The sequence below is a fragment of the Phoxinus phoxinus genome, assembly GCF_949152265.1.
Source record: "Phoxinus phoxinus genome assembly, chromosome: 18".
In the NCBI taxonomy this organism is placed as follows: Eukaryota; Metazoa; Chordata; class Actinopteri; order Cypriniformes; family Leuciscidae; genus Phoxinus; species Phoxinus phoxinus.
This window is the reverse complement of record NC_136893.1, coordinates 15766038-15781923: the sequence shown is the minus strand read 5'-3', so window position 1 is coordinate 15781923 and position 15886 is coordinate 15766038. Positions and strand designations below refer to the sequence as shown.

Sequence of the window (15886 nt, the reverse complement as noted above, 5' to 3'; positions counted from 1 at the left end):
ATTAATTCTGCTGTTATAAATATTTATATAAAGACGTTTCATTCATTAATCGGACTTCATAACCCATTTTCATATAACCTGTTCATTTCATCACATGCTATGATAAATTAATTATGCAGACTTTTCATAAATTGGATATTTAATTACTTAACGGGATAGTTCACCCAAAAATGAAAATTCTGTCATCATTTACTCACCCTCATATTGTTCCAAACCTGTATGACTTGTTTTTCTGTGGACCACAAAAGAAAATATTTTGAAAAATGTCTGTTTTTGTCCATACAATGAAGAATGTCAATGAGTCCAATTGACATTCAAAGTATCTTCTTTTGTGTTCTCCCGAAAAACGTTTGGAATAACATCAGGCAGAGTAAATGATGAAAGATCTTACATTTTTGTGTGAACTGTCCCTTTAAGTTTGAATTGGTAATATGTTCACATCAGTGCTGAAATTGACACAATCGCAATTTTCCTCTGCAGTTGGCAGCAACAGTGCAATGATGCTGATTAATAGAAACAGGGAATGAATGAGTAACATGGTAACGTGGAAGCTTCTTCATGTCTGATGAGCCAACATGAAATTTTCCCTGGCATACTGTGATGAGGATGAGTTAATGCACATGCACCTGAGGCAAGTGAATACCAAGAAATACAAGAAACATACATGCTTATGTGACCTGCGTCTGTTGTGCTCTTACATTTGTGAATGCTCAGTAATGAAATGTCATGCGCTGATAAATGCAACCTGGAGGGTTTTTTCCTGTGTTGTCCCATTCTGTGGTGTGTCTCTCTCTGGTTGCTACACTTATCCCTCAACTAACATCAAAGCTCCTGTGCCCGTTTTGTTCACGAATTCGAAAGACACAGGAAGAGACGGAATGAGAAGGATGAAGAGGGTTGTGTTGAGGCATTGTGTAAGCGTGCGTCTCTGGGGCCGGCAGAAAGAAAACTGAAGTGGTGATTACATAAATGCACAAATGGGCTGCAGTTTCTGCCTGCTGTTCCCTGGGCAGTAAACAGCCGGCCTGCTTTATTCTGGCCAGCCAGTTACGCAAGCTACTCTTTATTTGTCTAAGATAAACCCATGAATTCAATGTGCAATCTTAACTGGGAAGTCCCCAATGTGGAAGAGGATGTTTCTAAAACAGGAAGTGTGCAGTACTGGATTGATGGACTCAATTGACTAGGTTTAAAGTATACTTCAGTTTCGATGTAAATGGTTAGTGTGTGCGTATAGCTGTTCAAAATATGCTCCATGTGATACAGATGGTCGACACATGGGCAATAGAACGTTTTTATCTTTTCCAGTGTCTGCGCTCTGCAGAAGTCATGAGCGATAAAAATGTCTTTTAAACTAGAGTTGTGGGCATCCCTAACCCCCTCACACAAACACTTGTCAACGTGGCTGACTCTTGTTGCCTCTCGGTAGTTTGTTGTGAAACTATGGCCTGGGGCCAGTTTTGCCAACTTAGGTCTTTTCACACTTGAAATACTTAACCCCGGGTTATTCTGAACAGAATCCCGTCTGGGAACAGGGTTTTATTGTTTCAAGTTATAAGCTGCTCATAATTTACCCTAGCCTGGCTCTGCCCTAGTATGTACTTCCGCTCAATTTTAATTTTCCTTCAGTTCTACGTCTGGGTTTGTGGTATATTTGCCGGTTTTCTCCGGTCAATTTTTTACCGGTCCAATCAGCGAACAGAGGGAGTGGCTGAGAACGATGACATTGAGGTTGTGCGCTAGTTTGAGTTGAAGTTTCGTCACTACCAAACGTTAGCGATTGGTTATGGTATCCAGAGTGGCTCTGGGCAGATCCAATAGTTTTAAACTTCATCATAGTACCCGCCTACAAGGAAGTTAACGCTTGTCAATGGAAAGAGGCCAGACTCTCTGTACAAATGAAATGTATGAGAGTCTGGTATAACCAGGCTAAATTTACCCAGGGTTAACAACTAATCCTGGGTATTCCTACACTGTTTCACACCGTACTGACATAAACCCAGGGTTAACGTTCTTATTTGCATATTTTGAGGTGTCGGTTTTCCGTCACCATTTAAAACATTTCCCCTTTAATGCTGAAACGATTGTTTATATATAACGCACAGTGATTCCATGACTATCCAAAGCATGTGGATATGAGACATCAGTTGCTAAGGATCTGACCATAACATTCAAACTCTGCAGTTTAACATTGCACAAGTTTGATATGGCGCATACCATATCATACATAATATAAAAACCAGACTATACTTTGAGCTTTAAAGTTCACCGAATATTTTCTAGTTCAGATGATTGTACAAATAAAATACAAAGTTTGATATTAGTTTTTAAACTAGTTTATCTACCTGTACTTTGAAAAAAAAGTAGGTAATTAGCAGGTTTGTGGATATATATATTTTGTTTTATAGAAATAAACTATTGAGGCAGTGCATAAAAAGCATGGTCATGGCTTATAATAATATATGCAATAGCAATTTTTATTCAGCAGTGTTGGTTTTGGAAATTTCAAGGACTCTTCAGAAATGTCATGCAAGACCTTCCTTTTTATGCAGAAGAGCAATACGGAAGGACAAGACAGTTAACAAACAAAAAAAAGTTTCTTCCACAAGTAACTTTAAATTTTGTGTTTCAACCACAAATGTCAACAGAGTCCAGAATTCTTTATATAAAGACTTTTCATTCATTAATCGGACTTCATAACCCATTTTCATATAACCTGTTCATTTCATCACATGCTATGATGAATTAATTATGCAGACTTTTCATAAATTGGACATTTGATTACTTAAAGGGATAGTTCACCCAAAAATGAAAATTCTGTCATCATTTACTCACCCTCACATAAAGTTAAAGTAACTTTAAATTTTGTGTTTCAACAGAGTCCAGAATTCTGTAGTGCACCTTTTTTGCTGTTTGCTGCATTGTGTCCTTCACCTTTACCAAAATTTGAACTGAATGTGCACACTTTTTTCAGGATAAGTTATTAATCCGTCAATAATCCAGTACAGTATCGTTTCTGTAGTGACTCTATCCTCTAAATTCATCTATACACAACTCCAAAACAATTTCTTAGCAAAGATACCCAACATGCCATTTTTCATACCCACATTGTGATGTTTTGGCACCCCATGTGGAGTGTTTGGGCAGGGAAGAGTGGCCTCCTGTGGATAAGATTACTCATTTTGATAAAATGCCCATGCCTCCCAGGCAGTATCGTGCCTGTATTCTCTATCGAAGCTGCAAAACCCTTGTTTATGTATCCTCCTCCTGGTTTTCTAACTCTTTCTTCTAGAACTTTGTCTTTTACTACCATCATATCTGTTCCCTACCTATTCACCATATCTCCCGTGCCCCCAGCCTTTATGTAATGCTGCATACCTTCCTACTCTTCCACTTAAAGTCTTTTTTTAGTATGATGAAACGGTGAATATACTAGCTTCTTATCTTGCCTGATTGGATCTTGTTTGAAAGATCAGGCTTGATATGATGAAAACATTCTCAGAGGAATTCCTGGTGGCTCACTGTATATTGAAATGTGTGTTGTGGACTGTGTGTATCCTTGTTCTTATCCTCTGAAGCTTGGGGTGTTTGCTCATCTGCCATGCTAACGAGCGTGTGTGTGTGTGTTTCTTTAATTAATACATATGGGCTAGCCATAGGGCAGTAAAGGAGATCCAGCTAGTTTTCTGACCCATCAGTTTTGTATTCCAACTGAGCCGAACCATGCTGTGTTGTGACGGTCAATGATGAATAAAAGTGACAAAGAAAAGGAAAACATCTTTTAAATATCTTGTTTAAACCACATGTGCTTAGAAATTAACTCTTTATTTTCACGTTGGTTTCATTTAATTTTGAAAAACTTTTATACCATTTTCAGAAAAAGTTTCAATTAATTAACTATAAAAATGCATTATGGTGTAACCATCACAGTAAAAAGTTTAACAATTCATATTTAATATTCGTTATATTAATATAAGATCATAAAATATTTATTGAATACATCTGAATATGTAGTATCTTAATGAGTAATGCATTCTTTTTGGATTATAGTCAATCCAATTATTAGTATTCATTTTTTTCAACAAATATTACAAATAAAATTATCATTATTTTTTAATTAGTAGAATTACATAGATTTTTCAAGGTAAAAACATTTTTGTGTGTTTTTTATATAAAATATGAATTCATAAATATAAAAAAAAATGTATTTAATATTAAATTTTTGTTATGCTTCTGTTTTTGGGGAGTTGCACCAAATTATGTTTTACAACCTCAGTTAATAACACAGTCACACACATGGTCAAAGGGGCCCTTTATATTCAGAAAGGATTGTAGAATAAACCTCATAAAGCCTTTTTATGAATGGCTTGCATGTATTTTTTAATAAATTAATATATCTGTACATATAAAGGAGCGCTATATAATTTGCCCATGAACTTGCTGTGAAGTCTGCCTTTAAATAATCTGTGTTGCTAATTATAAACACTATCGCTAAATGGGCAAAAGCATATCCTGATACTACATCACCATGTTAGTGTAGGTAGTAGCGCGCTGCATTAAGAGACCCATTTTGGTCTGTGGTAAAGAGCCTGTCGACATCCATTATCGAATGCCAAAGATTAGTGGAGCCGGCCTAGCGTTTCCCACACATGCAGCCTCAGCCAAGTGCATCTCTCTGGGGAGGTACTGAGCAAGTTTCTCCTCTCAATGTGAACGTGCCTTTTAAACGCCCATACGCTTGCTGAGTAGTTTTGCTGCCGTTCACCTTAGAAGATCGAGAAAGCTTGGTTTGTTTAAAGGCATGGTGAATTATTGATTGCAGACTTGATGTGTTGATCGATTTAGTAATGGGGTTTCCACATGCGCTGGTAGGAAGCAAGGCAATCTCTCTGACTAATACGCTATACTGCTTTACAGTTGTAGCAAATTATATACTGTACATCAAGCAGTCTACGTTGTCACTCTGAAGTTATACAGTATAGACAGTTGCCATAAAAGTGTCCAGACATCATGCTGTATTCCAGACAAACATGTATAGATCAGTCAGCAAATGGTATAAATTATTCATTTTAAACTGCTTGTTTTCAATTTCCATATCTGCTTAACCATGCAGTTGTAACATTTAACTGGTTCAGGTAATATGTTAGTATTTTATCCAAAGTGACTTGCAACTGACTCTGGGCAATCTGGGTTAAAGTCAACATGAAATCAAAATGGACAATTGTTTTTTGGGGGGAATGTTACAGTATGTATTATAAGTGATTAATCTGTCATAAAATCATAATTTTTTTTAATTAATTTGCCCTCGTTTTTAATCAAAATAACTTCCCCTCCCCTTCCCGTTTCAAGTTTCTTGAAACGACACCTCTTCTCTTCTCTGATGTTTTGTTTACTGGTGCGAGGACAACCTGTCGATCACATGAGATCACAGCAGTCGCAAACCACAAAAATCATGAATTCCCAATGGACAAAATCAAGTCAAACAAACTGCTGTGGATCCATTGAGCAAATGACTGGACATGAAAGCAAGATGGTAACCTTTCATTGCATAAGACTTCACCTTTGAGATTCAGAATATAATTAAGGGGGAAGGATTGTGAGGGAGAAGTTTTTAGTTAATACACTTTTAAGAAAACCCCAGGTAGTGATCAATGAGAAAACCTTTAAAAGTTAATTGCTTTTCCAGACGATCTCAAAAGCCGTACGAAGAAAAGGAGACCGATTTCACATTTTCATAAGTGTTTTATGGGGTTCAGGTCTGAGCTTTGTGCAAACCAATCACTTTCTTCCATGTGCTTGCTTTTAGAAGTTCACGTTTGGTATAATGTGACTTATGAGTTTGTATGCAGTTAACACAGTCTCACCCCAAAACGTCACATATGTTGTGGTTTCAATCTTTTTATGAAATCACTTCTCAGAGATCTTTGATGCCAGAAATGTTAGACTTTATTTAACAAACAAAGCCGAGCTCCCTTCTGCAGAAAGAGTCGCTCCAGACATGTGGTCAGCTTCACATATATACCCACATCACTTCCAAAAATGGTAATACCTCCTATATATATTTTTGGGCTGAAGTTTCACACCATGTGACACACTCAAATAGAATTATCTGCTGCACCAGCAGCTTTGACCTTTCTTCAAGCCCCTAAAAGTACATCCAAAGTCACACACTCACAAAGTAAATAATAGTGTCTTAATATGTAGCTAAATTACTGATCTTCTAAATAATAAAATCTTCAACATTCCCTCCTCTGGGGCTTACTTAAGCCCCATTTTACTATCCCTTTCCCAGAGTGTAGTTTCACAATCCAGCCCTCTCAGTTATGCTACCTAGTGACTCAATTAAGTCACTCAGTCACCTTTCCAATGACTAGGTTGTGCTACCACACTCTGACGGAGTATTCGAGCCAAACATCTTTCTCCACACCTTTTCTTTCTTTCAGGTGTATTTTCTTTCTTTCAATGGAGAAAGTAAAAGACTTCGAATTCTCCCTATCAAAACAAAAAAGAGTAACACATTGTTATAAGCGTGAGCGTGTAGTTTGTTCTGCCTTGCCTGTGGTTGTCACAGTTATGTAGAATACATCAAAACATTAAACCATGCATTATACTATTAAAAGTTTTTCTTGTAGTGCAGAATTTCTCTTCGACCCAGACACTTTACGCATCGTAGAGGGTCACCCTTCGGGGAGAGGTTAGGCTAGCACATACACCCAGGGTCTGGCTCGTCAATCATCTTCTCCTTCCTCACTTGAATCATTGTCCAATGCTTGTAAAATCCAATTTTTGTACATTTAAATTTGGTTTATAAGCCCAATCTTAATAATATTGGTTGCCCTTTAAAATTAATTTTCATTATCTTGATATTTCAGCATTTCCATTTGTTTAACAGTGATTTTAACAACTAATGATCTTACTATGGGAAGTACACAACAGAATAATAACCACCTTTCAATATTGCAACTTCAGAAAACATTCCTATTTTAGCAAACCATGTTTATACTTCAAATCAAGTTTTTCTTAACTTTTTGCTCTTAAACTTTTTTTACTTAATCCTGTATTCGCTAAATGTTCCTCCCTGTGCAGTATTATTTGGTAAACGTGCAACACTGATCTTCAAACATAAGTCCTTCTACTTTTCTCATGTAATTGTTTTCCTCCTAATGCAGACAAAGCATTACAGTAAATCTCTGCTGATTTATAATAAATAATTTATTCATTCTGCGTTTTTATTTTTCGTGATCCATATGAATTTTGATTTAAAATAGGGCTGGGTTAAATACCTTTTTTCTCATTTTCAATTGCTTCTTTTTATGAAGGAATATCAATTATTAAATTCGAAGAATCAATCTTTTAGTCAATCATTTTTAGTTGATGAACGAACAGAACATTGTAGTGCACCTTTTATCCTTTAAATCGCTTTGTGCTTCGTTATAAAGTTTCATATTTTAAATTCAGTTTTATTACCAAAATGTAACAATAAATACCATTTAGACATTTTTAATCTCGCTTTATAGCTCCTCATTGGAGCTCTTCAGTTCAAGCGGTTCTCAACTGAATAACTTTTCTTCCTTTCTACTAATTTCTAAATAAACTATCATGAATAAACTAGTTATGTCCCATGTAATCACTCAAACTAAGAAAGCTTTAGAGCAATGTTACATTTACCTCATAAAAGTCATTCAATAAACTCATTAGACAATTAGAACAAATAACTCTAGAAAATAACTTTTTCACTACCTACATATTGATTATATGTAGGCCTACATTTCTCTTTTTCTGTAAATCTAAATCCATAATTTTTATATCAACCATTTAAAACATAAAGCATTATAACTTAATTATTATTAAAACTTCCTTGTGTGCAATTTAAGTGTTCGTATACAATTCATTTTAATCTTCAATATTCTTGGAATAACTTGCTAACCCATTATCTGAATTTATTTCTGATAGCATTTCAAATCTAAGGAATACTTCTCTGTTAGAAATCTCATTTCTGCATCTGCCCTTCCTCTGCTAATATCATTGCCTTTACCCGTCTATATAATGTCCACATAATCCATTATCAAGCGTTTTAATAGTCCTTCTTGGCTATTTGTGTCGCTGTTCCTTTCTTAACTGTTTTTTGGCACAAATTTTACAAATTTCACATTCTTAATCTCTCTTTACAAATTTCACATTCTTAATCTCTCCTTTTCCTTAATCTCTCATAATTCCCCCCTTGCGTACTGGTCAAAACCAGGCGCATCTGGATTGAAAATATTCAAAAGTGATGTTGGTGTAACAATCTGTTCTTCATGTGAATGTCAAATATCTTTTTTACCCTCCTCTGGTACCATAAATTGTTCTTAAGAGCCTGTTTGTTATTGAATTCGAATAACTTCCAATTGAATTTGTCATTCTATTAGCACTACTTGATATATATTTATTTAGTCAATAGCATATTGAATCATAACATAATCTTATGATTTAAAATTAAAATCGAATATTTGTTAATAGCCAGTCTTAATACTTGTTTTAATTTCAACTGTAGCCTTAAATTAGGTATACCCCTGTATTGACAAGTTGCATCTGAGTACCCTTTTGGATCTTTTTAAAATGTCTTTTAGTTCTTTTTTTTTTCCTTCTTCCTTTATGAATTGTCTTAATTCCCATTATTCTATGTAAATTTCTTGAATTAGTCGTTAACATTCATTTTATCATCATACCATACATTTTTTCTCTTCAATCAATTTTTTTCTGGTGGGGTTATTATTAGGTTGCTACTAAATATTCAAGGGCTTTAACATTACATTTTTAGAAAAGTTTGGTTGATGTTGAGTATTGTCTGAACTTGTACTCATCTCTTTCACTCTGATTCTCTTCTTTGCACAACTCCTTGTGAATCTCCCACTTTCTGCAACTTTTCATTCCTGTGAATTTGGTCAAGTTTGTCTCCTTTTTCCATTCATGTTGATCTTTGTGAGTTGTTGCAATGGGTTGTTTCCTCTCATTTGCAAGGGAAGATCATTGATCCCTCACTTTCTGTTGTGGAGGGGGTTGAGGCTTGTTGGTGTATTTTAAGTTGAGACATGGACTTTGCTGATCAATGCACAAGCCTCTTTTGAGCCTCTTCTGAGATTACAATGCGAAGTCACTGGTTCTTTGTTAGAACCATCCCAGAAACCTTCCTGGAATTGAGCTACTATCATCTGTGAATGAAATCTTAATTATTTCTGTTAGTGACAACAACATATATTAAATCATCTGCTCATCTGGCCCATTGTCCTCCTCGGTGTTACCTGTAGAATGGTCATGTGGGCTGAGTGGTTTCCTTTTATTATCAGCAGGGCTTGAACCCATATATTCCCTTTATTTTTCATAAATTTGGCTTTTTATCTTCATATTTGCACCTTCTTTACATTATTCTCACATTACATTTCAAATGTACTTTTTACAATTAGTCAATTTAAAACGTATTTCATTGTTTTGAGTCCCACTATCAGCACACTATTCATCTTGGACAACACTCAACCCACTTTGCTACACAGAAGTTACAAGACATTATTTCATACTTTTGACAAAGAATCAGCTCCATCACGATATGCTGAAAAGAAAGTCAGATGTGTTATGCTCCATCATGATATCACAATATGCTGAAAAGAAAGTCAGATTTGTTATGCTCCATCATGATATTCTGAAAGGAAAGTAAGATGTGTTATACGCTGCGCAAAATGTGGCACTGTTTTTTCCCATTATTTTTCTATTGCCACTACAGTTTCAACCAGGACATTTAACCAAATTCATCCATGGTCATTATTTTATTGGGCAGAATTTGCCCTGTGGGCCCACATATTCAATTTTCAATACAGCTGTATTGGCAAAATAATTGATTTGCCTCAGTGTCTCTTCAAACTCAATCTCTCACTCCATTCATACTGTCACACGCATTGGCCATCACACACACTCCTGTGACTGCTGCAGCAGGTTCTGCTCTAAATGCAGAACTTATAATTTTAGCTGTGGAATGCATCAGGTCAACACAACTATGTCCAATCACTATTGAGAAGTTTCCATGATCATAAGGTTTCCGTTTAACACCGGTTGTACAAAACCTTTTTTCTTTTTATAAACTCGAATATCCTCTATATTTTAGAATAATAGGCCTAGTTGGTCTAATTTTTCTTTCATATTATTTTATCTTTGCTCATGAGCTGCTTTTAAGAAGAAATTTGGAGATCTCTGCATAATCTTGGATTCTTGGCCAATTACATTTCCAACTCTTTATCCCAGTTTTGACGTTTGTGATTTCATAATTTTGGACTTTTGGAGTAACTTTTCCCTCCAATCTATCTCTAGAATTTACCAAAACAAGATGGAGTGACCAGTATCATTGCTTTGTCAACAATAGTAATCATGCTTTTACAATAATAATCATGCTTTGACATTTTGTCTATCTTTTTCTTTGCCAGAGAATAATTCTATCATGCTTTTAGCCCTATAGTTGTTTAATCTAATAGCCCTCACTATACCAAATCCAGCCTCCGTTCTAATTATTTGGTGAGTTTGAGCACCCACTTCTGTCTGTCAACATATTTTCTTTTTCTTATAGGGCTGGACTTGTACCTACTGAAAAAGCAGAGAGGGTTAGTTTAGCAGAGAATATAAAGAATTGCTCTTAGACCAGTGAATAATCAAAATGAATAAAGTTAATATAATAATTAACCAACTTTGAAGCAGTCTCTGGTGATCATTGAGGAGTCCACACCTGTGGTGCCCCGTAAGGGTCAGTTCTTCTGTTTTTAGATCATCAGTCCGTTGAAGCTTCTTGGCTGTCGCTCTGCATTTGTCATCAGCCGATGCTGTCACTCAAAGGCCTGTTAGGCTATGTTGTTTCTCTGCCTCTTCTCAGTTTGGGCTTTGAAGTTGATCCTGCCTGAGTTTTGCATCTCAGGATTTTCTCTTTGTGCTTAGGAAAAGTCTCAAGTGAAAGTTTCACCTTTTCCATCATTAAATCAGTCTTTCTCCTTGTTGAGCTTTCCAGAAAGTCAATTTCAGGAGGGGAGCTGAAAGCCCCTCACCCACTTCTGTCTTCTTTCTGCAGTCGTGTCTTTGACCTTTGACCTCTTGTTGCTTTCATTCGAAACTGTCATTGAAGCCATCTGAAATTTGAACACTCAGAGATCTGCATGAATCAAATTTAACTTTTAAAAATACTAGGTCCAATTGTGCCTGAGCTATTAGCTCTTTTAAATTTCACTTTTTAACCATCCTTTTTACTAGTTCTTCTATATAAAAATCTCACTGGTTGACAACAGCAGTTCTTCCATTCTATTTTTAGTAAAGCAAGTTCTTCATTGCAGGAAAAAGCAAGCTATTTCTGTTTTTCAATATCAGCAGTAATCTAACTTTGATAATCTAAGTATAATTAACTTTTCCCTATCATAAAATCAGCTTTCAATCTTTATTCTATTTTTGCATGCTGTGTTCAAATAATCTAGCATGGTGAATAACATTTTTCTCAACCAACATCAAGGAATTCCTCTTATCTTTTCTTTTTAAATATTGAATCAACAATATTTACTACAATTCTAAGATTCCTAATGTTTATGAAACTTAGTCACCCAATCTTGATCACCTAACACTGCACAACTTATTTTTTCTTAACACAAACTTAATAATCCGCAATGGAATAATTTTCCACTCTGTCTTCAGGGATAATGAGATACAAATGTAGACGTCTTCAGATATAACATATTAAGCACGTGCAATCTTATTTATATTGATCTATTAATATATATATTACTTTTTATCTTATTTCATACTGCATTAATCTCCAGAGTTAATATCTTCAAACACTTGTTTCCCTTTACTTTTGTACCATTTATTTCATGTCTCTAAATCTCATTCACACATTCGTTGTCCCTTTTCAAGTGACCAGGGTCAGGGGGTCACTATTTTTACCCACAGGCACAGTCAAGCAAGACACAGGATCCCACAGAGACACACACCCTATTCTGTACTCTATTCCCTGTCAGATCTGAATTATTCGCTACTTCTCAATTTTTTTTTTCAAAACACTACATTAAATATTCACTGATTCACTTCCTCAACACAGCAAAAACAATACCTCTTTAACTATAAGATTCACTGATTCACTTCCTCCAACACAGTGATACTTTTAAAACGATAACTATACTATAGGATTTAGCCTATCCGAGCAGACCCTTGTTAAACCCATAACAAGGCGGTAACCATAGGCTAAAACTATCCTATTCTACAAGATCTAGCCTATCCGAGCAGTCCCTTGTTTAACCTAACAAGGCGGTAACCATAGGCTAATCTTCATCTGTGCACATGCTATTTACTGTATCCTTCAAGGCCCACTTACAAGTAAAACACAGATCACTAATAATCCTTATAAATCCTCTGTGTGCATGCTTTTTGCATAATCATCCATCAAGGCCCTCTTGATATACGCAAAAACACAGATAAATCAACTGATATCCTTATCAGCCACTGATATCCTTATCAGTAAATACAAATCCTTGCGTACGTACGACAAAACCTTAGCGCAAAATTAATAGTACCAGTGCCCATACAATCCAAACAGGATTGCATAAGAACTGGCAAGTATTACCAGGAGCTCCCCCGCGCTATTACAAACTACTTGATATCTACAAGGCCTTCTTATTAGAAATCAAACTGCATGCAATCATTTCTGGAATCAAAGACCCCTTTTTCAATTTTGTTTTGGTTCTTTTAAATTTGAAGAAGTTTTTCTTACCACTTCCGGGCAGCTGGTGACCAACACATACTTTACACAAAAGCAAAAATGCTCACCTCAAAGTACAGTGGCCACTGTTGTTTGTGCCGGTCACCAGAGATGCCCTTCGTGGTTTCTTCAGCTCCTAACAAGTCCCGCTGGGGTGCCATTTGTTGTGGTTTCAATCTTTTTATGAAATCACTTCTCAGAGATCTTTGATGCCAGAAATGTTAGACTTTATTTAACAAACAAAGCCGAGCTCCCTTCTGCAGAAAGAGTCGCTCCAGACATGTGGTCAGCTTCACATATATACCCACATCACTTCCAAAAATGGTAATACCTCCTATATATATTTTTGGGCTGAAGTTTCACACCATGTGACACACTCAAATAGAATTATCTGCTGCACCAGCAGCTTTGACCTTTCTTCAAGCCCCTAAAAGTACATCCAAAGTCACACACTCACAAAGTAAATAATAGTGTCTTAATATGTAGCTAAATTACTGATCTTCTAAATAATAAAATCTTCAACACATACTGACGGGTCTTGACCATACGGCAACATACGACGAAAAGGGTACCCTTTAACGTCCATGTGTGACGATTCGGGAATGGTTGGGTTTAGGTATGCGTTAGGGTACCGCTAGGAGTCGCTGCTGGTGCGCTTATGTCTGCGTCTCATATTGACGTTATAGGGGTACCCTTTTCGTCGTATGTTGACGTATGGTCAAGACCCGTCAGTATATGACGTTTTGGGGTGAGCAAAGTTGCAGGGCTTGACATCAACTTTTTTGCTCACCAGCCACTGTGGCTAGAGGTTTTCCAAAGTTATAGACACTCAGCATTTTCATTGGCCACAATTTTGACATCGCCAAATCACAGTAATATATCGGCCGCCAAATTATAAGATAATATTAAAAATATCTATAAGTTAGTTTATACCTTTGTTATAGGTAAAAACTACCTTATAGATATTTTTAATATTATCTCATAATTTGGCAGCCAGTATATTAGGCTGCTGTCACTTTAAGACCTGAAACACGGACCATTATACTGTTTTATACAGCTAATATAGGTGGGTAAATCTAAATCGGTTTGGTTCTATTGATTAGCAAAGAGATCCCCAAAATGGGGTTCGTGAACTCCTTGTAGGTCAAAGGGGTTCAGCTGACAAAGTCTGTGAATCTCTGTATTAGCACATTATTCATTTAAGATTATTGACATATTTTGGTGCTCCAGACCACTTGAATACGATTATCCCAAATTATATATGAATATATTTTTGAATTTTTCATCTAACCACTAAAAGGGAACATTCTCATTGATAATGTTCTACAGTTTGCTGCGCTCCATAATTAAAGAGGGCCAAAGATGTGCTTGACTATCTCTCTGTTCTCTGGTTGCAGCCAAAGTTGTCTAGCACCAGTGCATGCTAGTGTTAAAGCATTGTTCACTTACACCACTATACTGTCAGAGTGGTGCCTTCACCCTGTTAGATGGAAAGATCAATTATTCGCAATTATTGCAGGGCTTTTCGCATCAGTTTGAGCCCCATCAACAGGTGGCCAGTTCACCTTCACATGATGGTCAATGGATCTCCCTTCCTGTAACTCTATATCTCCATCAAAGCAGTTAAAAATTCATCACTGGTTTCAGGACCTCCATGCTCACTGATAATTTGATTTGAGTAGATAAGTTCCCCGCTGATGTTCTCTTCAAAGCCACTTAGAGGTGACATTGATAACAGCCTGCTTACAGGTAACGGATACACTGTACATGCATCTACTATAGGGCTTTATTCAGTGTCTACACTCAAGAACAAGTGCATTCTGGTTATATATTTCAAAACACCAGCAACAGTATGTAAAATCCTGATTATGGTTATTAATTCTTAATAATTCATTGTAAAACAACAAGCAGTTCCAAGCGCTCATGTTTACTGTACACAGTTATGTTCTGTAACTGTGTAAAGTTTTGTTGGCATTAGGTGATTTCTTGCCCTATTTTTAGATGTCACTTTACTGCTACCCTCGTAAAAACGAGTCCATAAATCTGTTATGCAGCTCATCTCAGATGCACTGAAAAAATGAGGGACATTTTCTGATTAAAAAAAATAAGATCAGCAAAACTTTGTTTCTCTTCTAAACTTGATTTCTTTACTTTCAATGTAATTCTCTTAAATGTACTGATTTGTTCACATAACTGAAACTGTAGTTCCCAGCATGCTTTGCATGGGACTTAATGTGGGAAATTTATAATTGTTTTGTGTTTTTAAGCAAGAAGTGAAAAGGGGGCGATTTTATAATGTTTAATGTTCAATAATGTGGACGGGTATGAGTCTTTGCTGCAGGAGCAGACTTAGCATTTAGCATGCTAATATGCTATTGCACACTAGTAGGCTGTGTTCACGCATGCCATGTCGTAATTACAAGATGACAACCTGTGATGTTCTCAGAGCCGTTCATATTCTCAGACTCAGAATTATGTGTTTTTATGGCAACACTATCAATGACTAAATTAATCTGCAGGGGTCAGGTGGCACAAGTCGGAGCTCTCAGAAAATTCAGAGGTTACAAGTTGTAATTACGAGATCTACAAAGATGTGAACGCTTTTCGAAGTCCAAAGTCCAACATGGCATGAATGCACATACAGTTTATTAGCTAGTAGTATCTTATAATTCAGTAATGTTACAAAAATGTACATCTACAATTTAATGAATTGAATCCAGTCAGGGAACCAAATAAAATAACTTTTTGATTACTTCAAAATAACTTAACTTGATGTTGAAGTCTAATTATGTGTGTGTTACTTAATTGACTCATGTTTAACCAACGCACATGATTAAATCATGTAAATCCAACACACTTTTTTCAGTGTGGAGAAAACACGGTTAATAACTTGCGTGACAATGTACAGTTGAAATGTCTCTCAAGGATAAATTCAATATTTCTTCTGGGAAATGTTGTGCCTTTTTCATAAGATGTGCTGTCCTTTTTCTCTTCTTCTTAGAAACAGTAAAAAGGTCCTTTTTAAAGAAACATCTTCGTTTTGTGCAGTCATAATTTGAATCTCATCCTTTAAATAAGAAACTCAATGAACAGATGTAATTATGAAGGCAGTCTGTGTCCTTGACTTTTTGG

At 36.0% G+C, this 15886-nt stretch overlaps 1 protein-coding gene across 13 annotated transcripts in view; it reads left to right on the top strand.

Moving 5' to 3' along the window:
- The window catches only part of kcnab2b (potassium voltage-gated channel subfamily A regulatory beta subunit 2b), a 73562-nt gene that overhangs the window by 38466 nt on the left and 19210 nt on the right, over window positions 1-15886 (top strand). The gene's annotated exons all lie outside the window — the stretch shown is intronic.